Raw genomic sequence first — 22,299 nt, 5'->3', positions numbered from 1 at the left:
CCTGTAAGGTAACAGCTAAAATCAACACACCAATCAGGATTTGGCTCTGCTGCATATGAAGAGAAAACCCAAATAAGATAGAGAGTTTTGTCTCTTGCATATGGGAGTCCAGAGGGAAGAAATCCAGGACTAGTTGGCAGCTCCATGATCATCAGAGACTCAGGCTCCATCCTTCTGTTCCACTGTCCTTAAAGAATAGCTTACATCTTCAAGATCACCTCCTGCCACAATACAGCTGCTAGACCTCCAGCCATCACATTCCAAGTTCCAGGCAGAAAGCAGAAGGAAAGGGAAGGCAGAAGGAAAGGATATATACAAATAGCCTGTCAATGGCTGGGCACAGTAGCTCATAATCCCAGTGGCCTCTAATCCCAGCGCTTTGGGAGGCCAAGGCAGGCAGACCAACTGAGGCCGGGAGTTTGGGACCAGCCTAGCCAACACAGCCAAACCCCGTCTCTACTAAAAATATAAAAATTAACTGGGCGTGGTGGTGCATGCCTGTAATCCCAGCTACTTGGGAGGCAGAGGCATGAGAATCACTTGAACCCAGGAGGTGGAGGTTGCAGTGAGCTGAGATCCTGCCACTGCACTCTAGCCTGGGCAACAGAGTGAGACTCAGTCTCAAACAAACAAACAAAAACAAACAGCCTGTGATCCTTTGAAGATTTCCCAGTAGCCATATTCAGTGACTCCCATTACATCTCTTTGACCATCCTGGGTGACAAGGGAAGATGAGGACGCTGTCTCTTAAGCGAGTGCATCACCACTGGGCTGGTCACTTGCTGTTTTGCTCTCAGCCTCATTCCTGCCATAAATGATCAGAATCTGCACTCCTCAGCCTCCCAGGCCAGCTGCCTCCAGTTAGGGTCCTGCAGTAGGAGATGTGGGCGGGGAAGGAGGAGACAGGGGAACTCTCCTGCTGTTTCCAGTTCTTCACGATGTCTCTAGATGCCTGCAATGGCAGCAGCAATGTCCCTGATAGTGGCTGCAGCTGGCCAAGGCAGCAGCTTTTCAGTAACCCCTGAACTGGGCTTGACATCATCTCCACCAGCAACCCCAGACTCGGGGTCAGCCCCGCTGCCTCAGCAGCCTCTGATGTTGGAGCATTCCTTGTGTTTCCTCTCACTCCTGCAGCCCTTCCAAATGCTCTGACCACTGCACTGGACTAAATCCCACCTGCTTGAAATCCCTGAATGGGTTTCTGCTTTCCAGGTTGACAGTGGGGCAGCATAAAATCAGGATTCTGTCAGAAAGAAAGAAGAAGGGCCAGGCAACGAAGGAGCAGCTCCCAGTCTCTGCCAGTCCAGCTCAAAATACATCTCGCTCTATGAAAATGGAAGATCCAGGCCCACAGCCCACAGTTCTCACCGATTCCCTTGCTTATTAGGAATGAGAGGCTGTACCTTGAAAGGAGGTTAACCCAATTTACGGACAAAACTTAAGGCATGAAATTTCCCTACTGTAGAAATCTCTGGAACGTGCCTTCACAGAATGTCAGGGTTCTTCCCCTTGCCATGAAAAACAGGAATAGAAAAAGAAATGTTTTTCCCATGCTAGTCAACAGGGAAGGTGACATTAGACTTGGGAACATGTCATTCCTCCAAATAAATCGGGCAATAATGGGGAAGTTAATTTCTTCAAACAGGCTTGCTGTCTTCATCCACTTTCTGCAGCTATAGCAGAATAAATACTGCAGCCTGAATGACTTATAAAGAGCAGAAGTTTATTTGGTTCCAGAGGTTGCGAAGTCTAAGAGCATGGCACTGGCGTCTGGTGAATGGTCATCCCATGGCGGAAGGCAGAAGGGGGAAGGGAATGCAAGAGACAGAGCAGGAAATGGGGCCAAACTCATGCTACCTCCCAGAAAGCTCAGGCCAAAAGGCTGAAACCGCCAACCAGGGTCCCCAGTGAAGACAGCTGGCAGAGAAACGTGCAGCGGGGTGGGAGGGGGTGTCCAGCCAGGCTCAGCCCCAGGAACAGGGCAGATAGAACCCACTCCTAGACCCTGGGCCTCAACTTCTGGCCTCAGCCTCCGTGCAGGTTGTCCCAACTTGGCAGCCTTTATCACTGTCACAGCAAAGTGTTGGCAGCAGGTGGGGCAGGGACAAGCGAGGCCAAGGAGGAGGCCACAGCAGGGAGGCTGCAGAGCCCCTGGCTCACTGCTCACGGAAGCTAAGGTCACTGTCAGGTTCCGGGGCAGCCACTGACAAGGGCTGGGCTGTGATCTGAAAACTCCATGCACCCCCCTGACCCCAGCCTCCCACCCCCACACACAGAGGTGGCCGAGGGCTTTCTGCCTCACAAGGCAAACCATCCCAGAGCAAGACCGCTGCTGCCGACGGGCCCAGAATCCTGCCACCTTCTGGGTGGTGCCGATTCCGGAACCAGGAGCTCTTCAGTGAGAGGCCGTGTCCTCCAGGTTCCAGGAAACAGTGTCTGGGGACGCTTCCTGGAAGGCAGCAGGCCCAGAAGCAAAGAAGCTTAGGCAGGGAGGGCCTGCAAGGTGCTTTCATTCAGCCCTGCGTGTTTTCCCAATCAACAAACACTGTGTTTGGGCTCTGGGGGCAGGACAGAGAGCCAGTAGGTCATGGGTTCTGCCTTCTCTGTCCAGCCCTGATGCCTGCCAGCTGTGGGGTTCAGGCAGCCACCCTTTGGCATGGTCATGGGAAAAAGGAGGTACAAGCTGCTCATGTATTAGCAGAAGCTGCCAAGTCTCCCCCCCAACACACAGAGACTCAGGAGATGCGACCGCTCCCTGGGCCCGCCAGTCAGCAGTGCGCAAGATGTGTCCGCTGGATGGCACGCGTCAGAAAAGAGCAGGTGTAATGTGGGGTTCTGAGAGGGGAAGCCTGGGGCCCTATGTGAAAAGAGCAGTTTCTCTTGGGAGGAAAAGAAGGTGCTGGGCACAGGTGAGTCACCTGCCTTTCCTCCTGTGCCGGGGGGCCGGTAAGGAAAGGAACTGTGAAAGGCCCTGCTATAACTCCTGCCAATTTTCATGGTGTAAACACTCTCATCTTGGTCGACTCCAAGCTTCCAACCAGGACACAGCTGCCTCCCCAGAGGTCTGAGTCAGGGTTCTCCAGAGAAACGGAACCAATACGACAGAGAGAGAGGGGAGAGGGGAGAGAGGATGGAGAGAGATTTTTACGGGAATTGGTTCCCGCAGTTATAGAGACCAAGAAGGCCCGAAATCTGCCGTCTGCACCCTGGAGACCCAGGAAAGCGGGTTGTATGACTCAATCAATCCCGCAACCTGAGAACTGGGAGCACCAGGTGCCAAGGCCCACTGGCAGGAGGTGTGCACGTCTCAGCTCCGGGAGGCAGAGAACCAGTGCCTCCCTCCTCCGCTGCCTTGCTCCATCTGGACCCAGAGTAGATGGGATGATGCCACCCACACTGGGGAGGGCCGTCTTCTTTCCTCAGTTTCCTCATTCTAAGGCTAATCCCTTCCAGAAACACCTCTCAGGCACCCAGAAATAATGTCGCACCAGCAGCTACCTGGACCCCCCCGAGCCCCCGTGAGTTGACGCATAGCATCACCCCGCACAAGACGTTCCCGAGTGTGGAACAATCTGCTCTGGAGGAGGCAGCGGCCGACCCCAGCAACCACTGCCTGTGGGAGACAGAAGATAAACACCAAGCCTTGTTGGGCCCACCCCAGACAGCCCCAGGGTACGTGTCCAGATGCGCCCTCCGCCCTCATTTCCATGTGTGGGGCTTACCCTGTCCTGCAGCACCAGGCATGCAGCTGCCTCCAGGGAGCCTGTCTAAACCATGGCATGTCCAGACACCTCCAGGGGCCATGCAGCCAGAGGACAAGAGAGCTCACACGGCAGGTCCCGCTGCTCCCAGAGGCAGTCCCTGCTTTTCCTTGTCCTCCTCCTGATCTCGTGGGAATGAGACTTTCCTGCTCTGAGAGCCTGCAGGCTCTGCTAGGCCCTGAGCCAGACACTGGCCTCAATGCCACCTCATTGGCCGTCTCAGCCCAAGAAAAGGCACAAGCCCATTTCACAGGTGAGGAAGGTAGAGGCTTTCAGTGTACCCGCCCAAGGGGTTCACCTTGCCTGCTGCCTAGACAGAGCTGATTCATCAAGACGGGAATCACAAGAGAAAGTGTATTTCACGCAGGGCCGGCTGTGCGGGAGACCGGAGTTGTGTGACTCAGATCAGTCTCCCTGAGCATTCAGGGAGCAGTTTTTAAGGATAACTCGGTGAGGGGGAAGCCAGTGAACCAGGAGCGCTGACTGCTCAGGGGTGAAATCATCGGGAGCGGAAGCTGTCTTGTTGTGCTGAGTCAGTTCCTGGGTGGGGACCACAAGATCAGAGGAGCCAGTTTATTGATCTGGGTGGTGCCGGCTGATCCATCAAGTGCAGGGTCTGCAAAATCTCTCAAGCGCTGATCTCAGGAGCAGTTCAGGGAGGGTACAATGAGGCACATTCGACCCCCACTTCCTGTCATGGCCTGAAGCAGTCTTTCAGGTTAAACTTTAGATCACCCTGGCCGAGGAGGAAGTCCATTCAGATTGTTGGGGGAACCTTTGAATTTTAGTTTGGTTTACAGCAGGCTACCAAATCCTCAAAACAGCCAAAGAGGGCGCCATTCACCCATTTTACAGGTAAGGAAAGTGTGATGCGGTGAACCTGAGGTCGAAGGACCTGTCTATGGAGTTGCAACCTCCATGTCGTCGTGGAAGCTCTGAGGTCCCCTCTCTGGGCCCTTTCCGGACTCTTCGCCTGGCCTCCTCTTCCACACCCTGGGTTCCCAAGCAGCTCACCCCAAGAGGGGGTGTGAGAGATAGTTAAAAACACCATCCTCTCACAGCTCAGGAAGCCAGGAGTCAGAAATCAAGGTATGGCAGGGCTGGCTCCTTCCTGCCTCTCCCGGCTCCTGGTAGTCCCAGACGTCTCTTGGCTGTGGCCATGCAGCTCCACTCCCTGCATCCATCTCCGTGTGTGGCCTCCTCCTCCCCCTGTGTTGGTGCCTTCTCTTCTGTCTCTCATGAGAACACTTGCCATAGGATTTAGAGTTCACCAGATCATCCCGAAAATCTGAGGCAGGTCTCAGTTACTTTAGAAAGTTTACTTTGCCAAGGTTAAGGATGCACACCCATGACACAGCTTCAGGAGGTCCTGACGACATGTGCCCAAGGTGGTCAGAGCGCAGTTTGGTTTTATATATTTTAGGGAAACACAAGACATCGATGAACATCTGCAAGATGAATATTGGTTCAGTCTGGAAAGGCGGGAAGACTCCAAATGGGGAGGAGGCTTCCAGGTTGTAGGTGGCTAGGAGACAAATGACTGCATTCTTTTGAGTTTCTGATCAGCCTCTCCAAAGGAGGAATCAGATCTGCATTTATCTCAGTCAGCAGAGAGGTGACTTTGAACAGAATGGGAGGCAGGTTGGCCCCAAGCAGTTCCCAGCTGGACTTCTCCCTTTAACTTAGTAATGTTGGGGCCCGAAATCACAGTCTCATCTCAAGATACACAATCACATCTGCAAAGATCCTTTTCCAAATGAGGTCACGGCCACAGGTCCTGGGATGTGGACGTATCTTGAGGAGGCCGCCGTTCAGCCTATCGATTGCAAGCATATCTTCCCCCGTACAGAAGAAGGACAAGATCAGAAGTCACCTCCCCGCCTGTCCCCAGCCAGATGCACGGCTGACTGTCCCCTCTCCCCCTTCTCTTTACTCGTTCACCTTATCTTACATCAAATGTACATTTACTCAGTCTCACAAGAGTGTCAGCATCTGCCTCACTGTCTACCCCTCCTGCCTTCCCTCTCCTTAAGTGCTCCCTTCCCCTTAAATACTGAGTTCCCAAACCTTTGGAAAGTGCAGGTCACAGACGCCCCTGGGACATGTGTTTGTGTTTTCCCTGGGCATGTCCTCACACTTTGGCTTGTGAGCCTCTGCTGATTGAGACACCTGCCCCCACCACTTTTTGGCTAAAGAAGACTCCGCTTCAACACATGGGGAGGGGAGGAAAGTGGCTCTCCTGGTGCCTTGGCAGGGCGGGGGCAGGGAAGTGGGTGGTTTGGATGTGGAGGGGGTGGGAGGAGTCCACACAGGTGTATTATCCCATTAGCCACAGAGTCCTGCTCTTACCCCACCCCTGGAAGGGAAGATTAGGCTGGAAAAGTAAATATTCCTGGAAGGAAAGGCATGAGGGGCAGGCCAAAAGGAAGGTGGGGAACACAAGGGGAGGACGGAATACGTTCCAGAAGGGGTGGCTGTGTCTGTGTCAGGAATGCCCAGCAAGTCCTGGCAGCCTGGGGACAAGGTGGAATTCCCGTGGGGAGGGTGGGGCAGCTGCCGTCCTCAAGGAAGCAAGTAGTAGAGGGGTGTTCTAAAAGGGAGGTCTGGGACGGCTTTGCTGAGAAGGTGACGTTGAACAGAGAATAGAGAGACAGCACAGGGCTGTCCGGGGAGAAGAAGGACCCTCGATGGGGACACCCTGGGGTGGTCGTGTGCCCGGCTAGGGTGAGGAACAGCAAGTGGCCATGGCGGGCAGGCCAGGGAGGGGGTGCCCCAGGAAGCGAGGTCATGGAGTTTAAGTTCTTCCTCTAGAGATGCGAAGCCTCGAGGGGCTTTAACAGAGCAGGGGAGGGTCAGAGGACCTCAGCGAGGCTGTTGCCTTAGTCCTGGGAGACACAGGAGACGTGGGTGCGGTCAAGGCCCTGGTGGAGTCCGGATGTGGCCAATCCTGCAAGCAGCTGGGAAAAGTCCTAAGGGAGCAGCGATCACAGGAAACCGCTGGGCCACGGTTTGCTCTCTAGACGTTCGAGGAATCTCCAGCAGCCCTTCTGGAAGTCGTTATTGCTCTTTGCTGCCGACCTGGGGTTGCAAGGACCAATTCCAGCCCCGCGTCCTGCAGACCCTGGTGCCCCCACTGCCGGGGACACGCTCAGCTCCACCCCCAAGTAAATAGGACAGGAAGTGCAAGCCAACTGCCCTGGGGAAAACAACATTGGGGACAGTCATGCAGAGCAGCGTCATCACCAGGCAGCCAGGCCAAGGCGGTGCTGACCAGGATCTGGGAGCGAGGAGTCCCCCGGCCCCCACCATGACTGCGCACCTCCACCCGCCTAGGCACCCAGAGTCCAACCTGGAGAATAGCCCTGAACGCTCCCTCCCCAGTGCCTCCAATCAGCACCAGGCCTTTCCTTTGTTAAATGCCTCAGGTCCCATTCCCCCCACGCCTCCCAGGAATTTCTTTGGATATGCACCTGGCCCCACTCCTTCTACTCTTAAATCCCATCAAGGATTCTCTGTGACTTCTATAAGCTCGAAACCCCACCACAGGGCTTATGAGGCTCCATCTGACCAGGCCCTGTTCTCCTCTCTGCCTCCACCCCCATTCCTAGAATCTGCCACAGCCCCCCAACCACAGGACCTTTGCACTTGCTGTCCCCATCATGAGCCTACTAACTGCTCCCTGACTGGCTATGCTGGGTCTCCTTCCAGGCCTCAGGTGACACCTCACTTCCTGACCCTCCAGGTCTGTTGGAGCCCCAGCACAGGCTCTCCAGAGACATTCTCTTTCCCCCACTCCAGCACATGGCCTGTGTGGTGTGGGCTGTCAGCAGGACAATTCACAACGGCGGGTTAACTCGCCTCTTCACTGCCAGACTCCAGGAGGGCAGGGACCACACCTGCTCTCCCAGGTCAGGAATGGAGCCTGAGATATGTTAAGGCAGAGACTGTCTATTTTAAACTGTGCAAGCAGCAGCTGCTTCTGTGCAGAAAGGGACAGAAAGTCACCTTGAAGCTTTGCCCTCTCAAGTCACCTGAGCAGGCTTCCTGGGTCATGCAGAGGTGGGTGGCATTTAGCTCCTGCCCTATGGGAAGGGTACAACAGAACATTTTAGGTCCCCGTATTAGTACGTTTTCATGCTGCTATAAAGAACTGTCCGAGACTGCGTAATTTATAAAGAAAGAGGTTTAATTGACTCACAGTTCAGCATGGGTTGGGAGGGCCTCAGGAAACTTACAGTAATGGCAGAAGGTGAAGGAGAATAAAGGCAACTTCTTCATAAGGCAGCAGGAGGAGGTGCTGAGCAAAGGGGGGAAGAGCCCCTTATAAAACCATCAGATCTCACGAGAACTCACTCAATATCACGAGAACAGCATGGGGGGAACCACCCCCATGATCCAACCTCTTCCACCTGGTCTCTCCCGTGACATGTGGGGATTATACAAATTATGGGGATTACAATTCAAGATGAGATTTGGGTGGGAACAAAAAGCCTAACCCCATCAGTCCCCCAAGGTGGACCCTGATACTATCCCTTGCCAGGCTGGGGGCTTGCGAAAGGGGAGCAATGTGCATAAGAAACCCAAAGCCTTCCAGAGAAATGGGCCGCACCCTAGGGTGTGAACAGGGTCATCGAGGGGAAGAATCGGAATGACAGGTGGACATCCATGTTAACAGGAGCCGGGTGCTAGACAGGAATGCCGGTGCTTCTGCCCTGGGCTTCTCCGCAGGCCGGGGTCAGGGCAGTAGGGACAGCCATGAGGTCGCAGAAGCCCGTTGCCTCATGCTTTAATCAGTGACACTTCCCCAAGGGACCCACAGCCCAGGAGGGGAGGAAAGTGGCTCTCCTGGTGCCTTGGCAGGGCAGGGGCAGGGAAGTGGGTGGTTTGGATGTGGAGGCACTTCCCCACGCCTCCTGTGGTTCATGGCCTATGTGCCCTGCCCGTACCAGCTCTAGGGGCCTGGGGGTGAACCCCAGTGTAGTGTCCATCACAGACTCACTCTTCTGGGCTGGGACTCACCACACTGGCCACTCCATGTCTAGGGCTGTCAACCCATGCAGGCAGGGTCCATGTTTTGTCCCTTTGTCCCCACAGCCTTGCACACCATCAACTTGGCTCAGTGCTAAATGCATGAAGGAACTCATGACCTCAGAGCCCAAGGAAGTGCCTGGGTTAGACCTCCTGGTGCTCTGAGAAGCTCAGCTATACAGACACCACTCTAAACGCCAGGGGACTTTGAATGAATGGGGGCCCAAATGTCACCACCTTTGGAAAAAGCTCTTAGCACAATTAATTTAAGGATCTTGAGATGAGATCGTGCTGAATTGTCCAAGTGAGCCCTAAATCCAGTGGCCGGTGTCCCTGAGTCCAGGGCCCACCTGGGGAAGATGCTCAGAGAAGAGGAGCAGGCCCGCACGGGGGAGGCCCAGGGAACCCACAGGTGGAGTGCAGGGATGCGGCCACAAGCCGGGCAACGCCTGGGGCCGCCAGAGGCTGGGAGAGGCATGAAATGGATTTTCTCGAAGGCCTCCGCAATGAACCAACCCACCTGGCAGCGGATCCCAGACTTCCGGCCCCCAGAACACGCGTCTGCTGTTTGAAGCCGCTCTGGTGCTGTTTTGTTCGGCAGCCTAGAAACATGGCACAGGTGCTATCAAGTCTGAACTTCTGGGCTTCTGTACCTTAGAAAGGGACAGACGGGTCACACGGGGAGGTGACACACATGGTGCCCACAGGCCCAGGCCCCGCCCCTGCGCCACCGGAACCTCTCTGTGCCTCAGTTTCCTCCCCTGTAAGGCAGGGATAATAGCCACCATCTCTCCCAGGGCTGCTGAGGGGATTGCACGAGAAGGCGCAGGACTCTGAGAACTTCCGGCACTCTGTAACCGGCTGTTACTCTGTTGTTTTTCTTGTCTGGGGGCAGCACATGGATGTGCTGACTCTGAAACCAAATAAAAACACAGAGGCAGAGGCCTTCACCGCAGGCGAGGAGTGTGAGGGCGTGTTCAGGATCCTTCAGGATCCAACGTTGAGTTAAAGGGAAGCAAGAAGCAAGACAGCCACCCAGGCCACCCCGGCTTCCTGGGCCTGTGTGTGCACGAGCTGAGCTCGTGGGAGCCTGTGTATCTGTACGCGTCTGCACACCCAGAGACAGGGCAGGAAATTTCTTTCTCTTTGAAAGGCAATTCGTACTCTCCTCATGGTGTTTTTCTGTAGTTTCCAAATATCTAACAGTAAACGGGCATTTTTTTGAAAACAGGAAAAGCCCCCTCAATCAAACATTATCAGTGAGCCTGTTCTTGTAAGAGCAGAGGGAATTTTCCGTGTGGCAGCAAATCTCACTGGGAAATCCCCAGCATCTCAAGGCGGATGTGGTAAGCCCTGGACACTCTTGAGAGTGGCAGAGTGATGTGCACTGGGCTAGTGAGTCTGTTCTGCAGAACCCTCAAGGGCAGGTGGTGCCCCGAGGACCCAGACTCATGGGACCCCAAAGCCTTCTCCTTACTCCCTTTTCCTCTGGTGAGAGAAAGACCGAGGTGCCGAGCAGGTGTTGGCTCCTGTGCAATCCTATGCCCACTCCTTTGGTGCAAACAGGACTGGGGGCAGCTGGAAACCCCAGGCACTAGGGAATCCCACATCAGGCTTAAGGCAGCTCAGTCACTCCCCTCTGTGGGCACAGAGGAGGTTGGCACTGGAGCTTGCCAGGGCTCTTCTGCAGTGGGACATTCACTGCATCATCTTCATCCGTCATCCACCCGGCATTGGTGATGCTGGGTCCCTTGCTGGGTGCTGGTGGCACAAAGTGACCACAGGTGATCTCTGAGCTCGAGGGGCTCCCATTGAGTAGGAGGGACAGATGGGAGGCCCCTCAAGATAGCAAGGACACCATGGTGCTGACGTGATGCTGGCGATGGCAGATGAGTGTGTGTCAGGCCATAGACACTGTGTGGCACAGCTGCTGGTGGTCTGGGAGCCAGGACAGGTTGGAGCCGAATTTCAGCGAAGCTGCCAGGAATTGAATCCAGTGCTCATGACTTCACTCTGGAGCTACTTCCAGCTCCTCCGGCTTCCTGTGGCGGGGACCCAAAAGGAACTCGCACCTATCGGGCCTGACTGCGTGCCAGGCACGACATACGTCATCCTTTCTGATGCTCACGATGGCCGCTTACAGTTACCATGCCCCTCAGGGTTGTTAGAGAGAGGATCAAAGAGGTTCTGCAACCTGTGTGAAGTCCCACACCACCAGAGCAAGTGGCCATGCTGGGGTTGGAACCCATCTACACCACTGCAGAGCCCACGGTCATGCCCCGGAGCCATTCTTCCTTCTGTCCGGTCCCACCTGCTCTCAGTACCTTATACATCCCCAAAAGTTTTGTTTTCATCAAACTGTCCTCAACTCATCCCACAACCCACTGGCAGAGGAAGACAGAGGCCTGAGTCACTGGTGAGCTGGCCACTTGGCACCGTTTGGCCACTGACTCACCTGTGTCCTTGAGCAAACCACTTCCCTCTCTGGGGTGAGGATGAGGACTGGAGTGAGCACTCCCCATTCTGCCTGCCCCACATCCTAACCACATTTGCTGGGACCACAGACATCTCCTTGGGGACTCATCCCTTATAATCACCCACAGTCTTGATGAAATATCAGTGAGCCTTCCCTGGCCTGGCTGGGAGGGGCACACAAAACTCCCCTTGGTCCCTCGGTGCTCGCTCCCCGGAGCACAATCTGGAGGCAGAGAACACAGAACGCAGAAGTCACACTCCGGCCCTCATGCCTCCCGGGGGCCCTGCTCTCGCTCTGCTCTCTTCAGACCCTGGTCCTGCAGCATCTCCCTCACCCCTGCAAGGGCTCCAAGTGCTCTCAGTACCTTCTTTGTTGGCTCGAGTCGGCCAGGGTCAACTTCCGTTACTTTTTTTTTTTTTGAGACGGAGTCGCGCTCTGTCGCCCAGGCTGGAGAGCAGCGGCACCATCTTGGCTCACTGCAAGCTCCGCCTCCCGGGTTCACGCCATTCTCCTGCCTTAGCCTCCCGAGTAGCTGGGACCACAGGCGCCGCCAACTCGCCCGGCTAGTTTTTTATATTTTTTAGTAGAGACGGGGTTTCACCGTGTTAGCCAGGATGGTCTCGATCTCCTGACCTCGTGATCCACCCGTCTCGGCCTCCCAAAGTGCTGGGATTACAGGCTTGAGCCACCGCGCCTGGTCTTAACTTCCGTTACTTGTAAGTGAAGAACTCTGATGGGCCCAAGGGGACTAAGGTCGTTTCTGGATCTCAAGTTCCAGGTAACTTCCTCGCTCAAGAACTTCAGGTGGCTTCCCACTGCCCTCAGATCAGACCCAACCTGTCCTCAGATTCCCTACCTCTGTCCCCACTGCTGCTCAAGCTGCATCATCACCCCATGCCTGACTGCAGACCTGCCCTGCATGCTCCCCGGACGCTGCCCTCTGTGCTCACCACCATGTCTTCTCTTCTCTCCCTGGGCCTCCCAAATCTAGTCCATCCCAGGAGGCCAGGGCTGTAAACCCAGGGCTTTGTCTTCCCCGTTTCCATCCCACAAGGCCTTGGGAAAAGGTTTGTCCTGAGGTTTGCCAGATTAAAGGCAATAAAGAGCCAGTCTCAGCAAGAAGAGGCCTTTTGTGGGGGTCTCTGGAACGTTCCTCCTGGTATCCAGAAACACGTGGCTAATGGTGCAGACAACCAGGCAGGGTGTGGCCCTGGGCAATTGGGCCGGGGTCTGCTCCTCGATGACCTCCAGCTCAGGGCACATGTCACCTGAGAATTTGCCCTTCCTACAAGCCAAGACCCCACCTCACCCCACCTGCCCAGGTTCCTCCCAACTCCCCTGACAGCCTCCTTTTATCAGGAAAAGACAGGTCTTCAGGCCCTAGGAGGGTCTCAGCTCCCAGTCCCCCTGGCCGCCTTCTCCTATCAGGAAAGAACATGTCTTCAGGCCCTAGGAGGGTCTCAGCTCCCAGCCCCCCTGGCCGCCTTCTCCTATCAGGAAAAGACAGGTCTCCAGCTCCTAGCAGGATCTCAGCTCCCCGTTCCCCTGGCCGCCTTCTCCTATCAGGAAAGAACATGTCTTCAGGAGCTAGGAGGGTCTCAGCTCCCAGATCCCATGCCAGACTGAGAGCAGTAGCGACGGATCATGCGGAGTGACTGAAGGCCTGCGGATGGACAGACAGAATGAATGGAGAGTGTGGAAGCAGGCGGCCTGGTTCCTGGTCCAGGAGTCTCCATGGTGTCTTTGCCAAGGATCTCCCCGCTCTGCCACTTTCACTTTTCAGTTGAGTCATTCTGTAGTTTGAACGTGTGCCAGACTTCAGCAGTCACGGGAAGCATGACAGCTCTTCTTGGCCCCAGATCTCCCTTTGTCCTCTGCAACCAATTACATTGCACCCGGCTCGGCTAAACCCACTGAGCAAGCTTGGGAAGGGTGGGTGGACGGTCGGTGTTCTGGAAGGATCTCCCAAGAGTCAGCAGAGCTGAGCTAAGGCCCCAGCTCCACCAGCACAAGCAGATCTCCCAAGCAGCTGTGCTGCCTCTGTGTCCCAGGAATACCCGTGCTTTCCTTCCTCTCTGCCTTTGCTGAGGCCGGCCTTCCGCCAGACTGCCCTTCCCGTCTCCATCACTGGACCTTTCCTAGCTATGAAAGGGGTCCTGGCCAGAGGTGACGGCCCCTCCTCCCCTCTATCCCCCAGTACTTGTGTGTGCCAGAAAGACCTGGATGGAGGAGGGGACTTGATCTTATAACATGGGGCCAGACAACTGATACCCTTTCCTTGATCCGACAGCAAATCTGGGGCAAAAATTCTATTACCCTCATTAATGAGAAAAGTGAGGCTCAGGGCATTTGCCCCCTGTGGCTCAGCAGGTGCCTGGCTGAGGTAGGAAAGGATGGTCGCTGAGCCTGTCTGTCCCCCGCCCCGTCTGCTTTCCCCCAGTCAGTACCAGCCCTCGGTTTAGCTCCTGCTACTTCTTTATCCCACACGCGTTCAGTGGGAGCTGGTTCCCGGGGACCGTGCTGGATGTGGGGCACCCAGAGTGAGATGAGCTGGCCTTGCTCCTGTGCCTCCTGTGGGATGGTGTTGGAGGTGGGGAGGCCCACATGTGAACAGGCACAGGTGCGCTGCCAATGCAAGGACAAACCCCAGCCACAGTGGACAGTTTTGTTAGTTTCTAAAATCACCCCCTTCTCCCACGGTGGCGGTGGTGACCTTGTCCTTGGCCCTGGTGCCATTTATCTTGGCTCTGATTAGCTACTCTTTCCATGTCTCCACGCAGCCATTCCAGGCACAACTACCGCATGTGCTGGGTTTGCAGGGGACACAGAAATGGCTCCTTTCCTCTGTAGACTTTACTCCCTCACAGGCAATCGGAGGATTTGGGGGGCTACTTTCAGCTTGATGCCTACCATCCCCATAAGCACAGGGCCTATTTCCCTGGTTTACAGCTCTACCCTCAACAAGCCAAGCACAGGGCTTGCCCCAAAGAAGCTGCTTAACACACACTTGCAGAACAAATGACTGAGAGTTGTGGTCTTTGGTCTCCAAGAGTGCACAGTCTAGAGGGATGACAAAATACAGACACATCACCAGGAGAAGCAGCCGAGCTGGCTGGCATCACCTGCCAGAGCCTGCCAGGGCTGCTGCTGAATTGCTGGGACCTTGGTTCTGGCCAGGCGTGTCCCTCTGACTGGGGTCTGCAGTGGGGAGCTCAGTCAAGGGAGGAGAGAAAACCCAGGGGGCTTCCTGTAGGCAGCTCTTCTGGGGGCCTCCCTGTAGGCCCAGGATCCTGGGCAAAATGAAAACGCACAGCTGTTCAACAAGCAGGAGGAAATCTTTATCCTCCCTTCAGAGCTCTCTCTCTGTCTCTCTCTAAAGTCGTCATGGTATTTTAATTTGCTATTTGATATCACTCTCCCTTGGACGTGGATGCTTACAGGGTGAGGGCAGACACAGGCAGGAACTCAGGACCCTGCTGTGCAATTCAACATGCCAGGTGCCTGATCCGAACTCTGACTTCCCTGCCCCTGAACCCAGGCCCCAGGGCAGAGGGCAGCAGTGATTGTCAGGTGAGGGCAGGAGGCATGGGACAAGTATCAACCTATATCAGAGGCTTGGCAATAAAAAAGAGTCAAACTCTGTAAACTACGTGAAGGGATTTATTCTGAACCAACTATGAGTGACCATGGCCAAAGGCACAGTCGCAGGAGGTCCTGAGAACAGGTGCCCACGACGGTTGGGTTACAACTTGATTTTACATATTTTAGAGGGAGAGAAATCACAGGCAGAGACAAAAATCAATATATGTAAGGTGTACATTGGTTCAGCCTAGAAAGGTGGGACATCTTGAAGTAGGGGCTTCTAGCTTGATATGGTTTGGCTCTGTGTCCCACTCAAATCTCATCTTGAATTGTAATCCTCATAATTAATCCCCATATGTCTAAGGAGGGACCAGGTGGGAGGTGATTGGATCATGGGGATGGTTTTCCCCATGCTGTTCTCATGATAGTGAGGGAGTTCTCATAAGATCTGATGGTTTTATAAGTGTTTGACAGTTCCTCCTTCACACACCCTTCTCTCTCCTGCCACCATGTGAAGAAGGCCCTTGCTTCCCCTTTGCCTTCCACCATGATAGTAAGTTTCCTGAGGCTTCCCCAGTCACGTGGAGCTGTGCGTCAATTAAACCTCCTTCCTTTATAAATTACCCAGTCTTGGATATTTCTTTATAGCTGTGTGAAAACAGACAAATACACAGGTCATAGGTGGATTTAGAGATTTCCTGATGGCAAGTGGCTGACAGGGTTAAGCTCTGCCTGAAGAGCTGAAGTCAACAGAAGGAAATGTTTGTTAAGAGAAGTGGGGATGTGGAAGCCAAGGTTCCTGTTATGTAGATGAAGCCCCCAGGTGGCAGGTTTCAGAGAAGAGATGGTCAGTCAGGGTCTCTTATCAGGCCCTGAAAGGTGTTAGACTCTTCTTAGTTGACTCTCTCCTGGATCAGGAAAAGAGCTGGAAAGGGACAAGGATTCTCTACAGAGTGTAGGTTTTCCCCGTAAGAGACAAATTTGCAGGGCCGTTTCAAAATATGTATTTTGGGGGGGAGGTAAAATGCTTCGATCTCTTTCAGGACCTGCTATCTGTCACGTGATGCTGCACTAGAGTCAGGTTGGAATTTGGTATCTTACTGCTGCAAGGAATCTGTTTTATTAGCCTGAGGATCTCTGTTTCCATGTTAATGCTGGTCAGTTATGTCTAAACTCCGAAGGGAGGGGGTATAATGAGGTATGTCCAACCCACTTCTATCTTAGCCTGAACTAGTTTTTCAGGTTTACATTGGAATTCCCCTAGCCAAGAGGAGGGTCCATTCAGTCAGTTTGGGGGCTTAGAATTTTAATTTTGGTTTACAGGCTCCAAGCCCCCAGCACATGCTCCACTCTCCCTTAGACTTTACACACAAGACACAGATTCAAAGATAAAGTACCAACTCCAGGGCACCAAACCCCAAGCCTAGGGGCCTGTTTGTCTATGGCCGAGCCAGCCCTGCCCCCTTCCACCCCTGCCTGAGGCCACTAGCCGGCTAGGGACCACGCAAACCCATCCTGCTGTGGTCACGGGCTTTGGCCTCCCAGAGGACACCTGGACTCCATGGCCCTGGGTCCCGGTGTGGCTCCAGTGACTGTATATAAAAGGAGCTGTTGCCTTCATGAAGAGGGTGCGATCCTTTTCTTTTTTTGGCGTAGAAGCAATCTATTTCACCTTTAGTTCAGGTCTTCCACCCCTGCTGCTGTTGGTGTTCCTTTCTTATTTCCCTTTACCCTGGATCTTTCATTTAATTCTTTGAAAATATGCTATTGGCGGGGCATGGTGGTGTACACCTGTAATTCCAGCACTTTGGGAAGCCGAGGCAAGTGGATCACTTGAACCCAGGAGTTTGAGACCAGCCTGGGAAACATAGTGAAATCCTGTCCCTACAAAACATACAAAAATTAGCCAAGCGTAGTGGTGCGCACCTGTAGTCCCAGCTACTCAGGAGGACAACGCAGGAGGATCACTTGAGCCCAGGATGTCAAGGCTGCAGCGAGCCAAGATTGCACCACTGCACTCCAGCCTGGGTGACAGAGCAAAATCCTGTCTCAAAAAAAAAAAAAGAAAAAGAAAAGAAAAAAAAAAAGAGAGAAGAGAAGAAAATCTGTTATTGGTGGTTTTTCTGTTGTTCAGACACTGGTTTATGCTCAATGCTTCCAGGAATGACCCGCCTGCCCATCTCGCCTTCATGTCTGCACCTGCCCTCCACTTATTTAAGGTTCTGCCTCTGGATTTTCACTTTTTATTCTTGTTCTTGCTCTCTCATGCTTTTTACATTCATGGAATCATTGATTTTCACCCAAAATTTTGTGTGGTTATCTCCTTTTTTCAGTTTCTCACTTTGATATGTGAATTTCAAATTTATTTCAGCACATTGAGCTGATTTAACATTAACACAACATTTCCCTTACTTTATCCTAACAGCTTTTTTTTTTGAGACAAGATCTTGCTACATTGCCCAGACTGGAGTATAGTGGTGTGACCTTGGCTCACTGCAACCTCCACCTCCCAGGTTCAAGCAGTTCTCCTGCCTCAGCCTCCTAAACAGCTGGGATGACAGGCATGTGCCACCACGCCCAGCTAATTTTTGTATTTTTAGTAGAGACAGGGTTTTGCCATGTTCCCCAGGCTGGTCTCGAACTCCTGACCTCAGGTGATCCACCCTCCTCAGCCCCCAAAGTGCTGGGATTTCAGATGTGTGCCCCTGCGTCCGGCCACTAAAATCTTTGTTTCAATGTCTATTCCTAACAGATATAACAACAACAACAACAACAAAATGCCCTGAACTTCAGCAGCTTCATGTGATGAGCATTTATCTCTCTCCTCCCTTTGCCCCCACCCCAATACTGACGTTCCTGGTGGTGGGGACAGGGTGCTCTGCTCCACTCAGTCATTTAGGGATTCAGGATGTGGGGACTCTGCCGTCTTGTCGTGCGGCCCTAAGTCACACTGGATGATGTAAACTAAAAATTAAATGTTAAGCCCCTCAACCAACTGAATGGGCCTCTCCTCTCAGCCAAGAGAGGACAGGGCATTCCAAATTAACCTGAAAAACCAGTTCAGGCCATGATGGGAAGTGGGGGTCAGACATGCCTCATTTTACCCTCCCCCCTTTGGAATTCAGGCTCAGCTGACCAGCATTAACATTAAAACAGAGGAGACCTTCAGACTTTTTGTAGCAACAAGGCATCAAATTCCAGCCTGACTCCAGTACAGCATCACATGACAGATAGCAGGCCCTGAAAGAAAGTGAAGCGTTTTACCCCAAAATATATTTATTTGACGTATTTTGAAATAGGCCTGCAAAGCTGTCTCTTGTGGGGAAAAATCTACATTCTGTAGAGAATCCCTTCCCTTTCCAGGTCTTTTCCTGACCCAGGAGAGATTTAACTAAGTCGGGCACCTTTTTTTTTTTTTTGAGATGGAATCTCACTCTGTCGCCCAGGCTGGAGCTCAGTGGTGCGATCTCGGCTCACTGCAACCTCTGCCTTCTGGGTTCAAGCAATTCTCCTGCCTCAGCCTCCCAAGTAGCTGGGATTACAGGTGCCCACCACAACTCTCAGCTAATTTTTTTTTTTTTTTTTTTTTTTTTAGTAGAGATGAGTTTTCACCATGTCGGCTGGGCTGGTCTCGAACACCTGACCTCAAGTGATCCACTGGCCTTGGCTTCCCAAAGTGCTGGGATTACAGCTGTGAGCCACCATGTCCAGCTACCCTTTTAAGTCTGATAAGAAACATTTACCGTCTATTCTCTCTGAAGCCAGCTACCCGGAGGTTTGATCTGCTTAACAAGAACCTTGGTCTCCCCAACCCCTTATGTTAACCCAAACGCTTCCTTCTATGGATTCCCAGTTTTTAGATAAACTCTTTTAACCTATCGGAAAATCTTTGAATCCACCCACCGCCTGGAACCCCAACCCCCCATTTTCTTCTAATTGGCTGACTTTCTAGACCAAACCAGTGTACATCTCACAGGTATTGATTGATGTCTTACGTCTTCCTAAAACATATGAAATCAAGCTGTAGCCCAGCCACCTTGGGCGCGTGTTCTCAGAACCTCATGGAGCTGTGTCATGCCATGTCCTTAACCCTGGCAAAATAAACTTCTAAACTGACTGAGACCTGTCTCAGATGCTTTTTGGTTTACAATGTCAGCATTCAGGTGGTGGAATGGGAGGGAAGGGCTAAAACACAGCCCTTCCCACCTGCCCAGGCCCCGAGGTGAACCATCGTTCCGGCTCCCAAGGGGGAGAACTCATCACGTGGCCCTACCCTCGTGGCAAGCTGAGTGGTTCAGGGGTCTAGTTAGTGTGGGTGTTGCTGCTGTTTATTTATCAGAGACTCTCAGGGCCCAGAGCAGAGCACACCCTCAAGATTCTGTGAGCCCGGACCTCACAACCCCACAGAGACACAAGGCCGTGCAGGAAGGGGGCTGGGGTAGGGCTATGCGGTGACTGAGAGCAGGAACCACCACGACAGGCAAGGCCTAATTACCTTGATGAGGCGCCTCTGCTAGCAGTAAGCTTTCATTTTCCTGTCTCACTTTTCCCTGAGGGAGGAATTAATGTGCATTCTTGGAAGGCAGAACAATTACTAACCCCTCTCCTCCTCCTCAGCTGAGGGAATTAAAATAATAACTTCAGTTGAGGAAAATTGGATTAAACTCCGCCCCCGTGGGATTCTTCTGTGGGTAATCTTCTTCCTGATCCAGGAGAGAATTAACTAAGAGTCTGGTACCTTTGTTTTTTTTGTTTTTTATTTGTTTTGTTTTGTTTTTGAGACAAAGTCTGGCTCTATCACCCAGGATGGAGTGCAGTGGTGCCATCTCGGCTCATTGCAACCTCCGCCTTCTGGGCTCAAGTCATCCCACCACCTTGGCCTCCTGAGCAGCTGAGACTACAGGCATGCGCCAACACACCTGGTTAATTTTTGTTCTTTTTGTTGTTGTTGTTGTTGTTGTTGTTGTTTAGAGATGGTGTTTCACCATGTTGTCCAGACTGGTCTCCAACTCGTGAGCTCAAGCAATCTGCCCACCACGGCCTCCCAAAGTGCTGGGATTACCGACATAAGCCACCACGCCCAGCCAAGAGTCTGGCCCATTTTAAAGTCTGATAAGAAACATTTACAATCTATTCTCTCTGAAGTCATGTACGTGGAAGCTTCATCTGCGTAATAAGAACCTTGGTCTCCACAACCTCCTACCTTAACCCAGATGCTCCTTTCTATGTGTTCCAGGTTTTTAGATAACCTCCTTCAACCAATTGCCAATCAGAAAATCTTTGAATCTTCTGGGTGTGGTGACTCATGCCTGTAATCCCAGTACTTTGGGAGGTCAAGGCCGGTGGATCTCTTGAGGTCAGGAGTTCAAGACCAGCCAGACCAACATGACGAAACCCCATCTCTACTAAAAATACAAAAATTAGCCAGGTGTGGTGGCAGGTGCCTGTAATCCCAGCTGCTTGGGAGACTGAGGCAGAAGAATTTCTTGAACCTGGGAGGGGGAGGTTGCAGTGAGCCAAGAGTGTGCCACTGCACTCCAGCCTGGGCAACAGATCGAGACACTGTCTCAAAAAAAAAAAAAAGTCTTTGAATCCACCTACAACCTAGAAGCCCCTCCTACTTCCTTCGAGTTGGCCCACCTTTTGGTCCAGAAAGAACCAAACCAATGTGCAACAAAGCCCAACAGCCAAACAGTCTTTAAAAAAGAACAACATTGGGGCCACATGTAGTGGCTCACGCCTCTAATCCCAGCACTTTGGGAGGCCAAGGCAGGTGGATTGCTTGAGCTCAGGAGTTTCAGACCAGCCTGGGCAACATGGTGAAACCCTGTCTCTACAAAAAATATAAAAATTAGCCAACATGGTGACGCACCACTGTATTCCCAGCTACTCGGGAGGCTGAGGCAGGAGAATCGCTTGAACACGGGAGGTAGAGGTTGTGAGCTGAGATCACGCCACTTCACCCTAGCCTGGGTGACAGAGCAAGACTGTCTCAAAAAAAAAAAATAGCTGGATGTGGTGGTGCACACCTGTAGTTCCAGCTCCTCAGGAGGCTGAGGTGAGACTGCTTGTGCCTGGGAGGTTGAGACACTGCACTCCAGACTGGGCAACAAAATTGACAGTCCAGAAAGAAACCCATACAGCTATGGCCAAGTAATTTTGACAAGGGTAACACAATCATTTCATAAGAAAAAAAATATTTTTTTAACAAATGGTGATGGAACGAGAGAACATTCACATGCAAAGAAGAATGAATGGGGACCCCTACCTCATATCATATACAAAGATGAACTCAAAACTCTCAAGTCCTAAATGTAACAGCTAAAACTATAAAACTCTTAGAAAGAAATATAGGAGTAAATATTTGCGACCTTAGATCAAGCAAGTTTCTCGGATATTAAACCAAAAGCAACAAAAGAAAAATTTAAATTGAACTTTATCAAAATGTAAAACTTTTGCTGCAAAAGACATTCTCAAGTAAGTGAAACAAGAACACACAGAATGGGATAAAATGTTTATAAATCATATATCTTATAAGGGTCTAGTGTCCAGAATATATAAAGAGCTTTCACAAGTAAATAAAAAAGGACAAATAATCCAATTAAAACATAAGGAAAGGATCTGAGTAGATATTTCCCTAAAGAAGATCTGCAAATGGCCAGTCAGCACACACTACAGCCTGAATGTTGAGGTCCCTGCCAAATTCAAGTGTGGGAACTTAACCTCCAAGATGGTGGTCTTAAGAGATGGGCTCTTTGGAGGCCCTCTGCTCTCATGGATGGGATTAATTTCCTTATAAAAAGGGTTTGAGTGGTAGGTTTGTTCCATCCACCTCTTCTGCCATGTGAGGACACAGCAAGAAGTTACCATCTTCGATGCAGACAGTGGGCCCTCACCAGACACCAACTCTCCCGGTGCCCTGATCTTATATTCCTCATTTTCCAGAACTGTGAGAAACACATTTCTATTTTTTGTAAATTACCCAGTCTTAGGTATTCTGTTGTAGCCATAGGAACAGAATAAGACAGCACAAGAAAGATGCTCGTGATCATGAGTCATCAGGGAAACACAAATCAAGAGCACAGTAAGATACCACTTCACATCTATTAGGACAGCCATAACCAAAACCAGAAAACAAGTGTTGTCAAGGATATGGAGAGGTTGGAACTCTCATTTGCTGGTGGGAATTTAAAATAACGCACCTAGTATGGAAAACAGACTGGTAGTTCCTCAAAAACTTAAACATACAGTCGTGTGATGTCCTAGCAATTCTACTCCTAGGTATATGACTCAGTTCAAGAGAATCAAAAACATGTTTACATAAAAGCTTGTGTACAAATGTTCGTAGTCAAAATAGCCAAACAAACGGAAACAAATATCCACCAACTAATGAACAGATAAAGAAGTGTTGTATGTGGCTGGGCGTGGTGGCCCATGCCTGTAATCCCAGCA

At 52.0% G+C, this 22,299-nt stretch overlaps 1 protein-coding gene across 1 annotated transcript in view; it reads right to left on the bottom strand.

Annotated features, from left to right (window-relative positions):
* Positions 1–13,689, bottom strand: part of LRPAP1 (LDL receptor related protein associated protein 1) — a 768,843-nt gene extending 755,154 nt beyond the window's left edge. Inside the window, exon 1 of the mRNA XM_050792158.1 lies at positions 13,686–13,689. The gene's annotated coding sequence lies outside the window, so the exon portion shown is untranslated. The remainder of the gene's footprint in view (positions 1–13,685) is intronic.
* Positions 13,690–22,299: the final 8,610 nt, after the last annotated feature.

The sequence above is a fragment of the Macaca thibetana genome, chromosome 5, assembly GCF_024542745.1.
Source record: "Macaca thibetana thibetana isolate TM-01 chromosome 5, ASM2454274v1, whole genome shotgun sequence".
In the NCBI taxonomy this organism is placed as follows: Eukaryota; Metazoa; Chordata; class Mammalia; order Primates; family Cercopithecidae; genus Macaca; species Macaca thibetana.
Note: the sequence above shows the minus strand (reverse complement) of the source record. Positions and strands in the feature narration are given on the sequence as shown.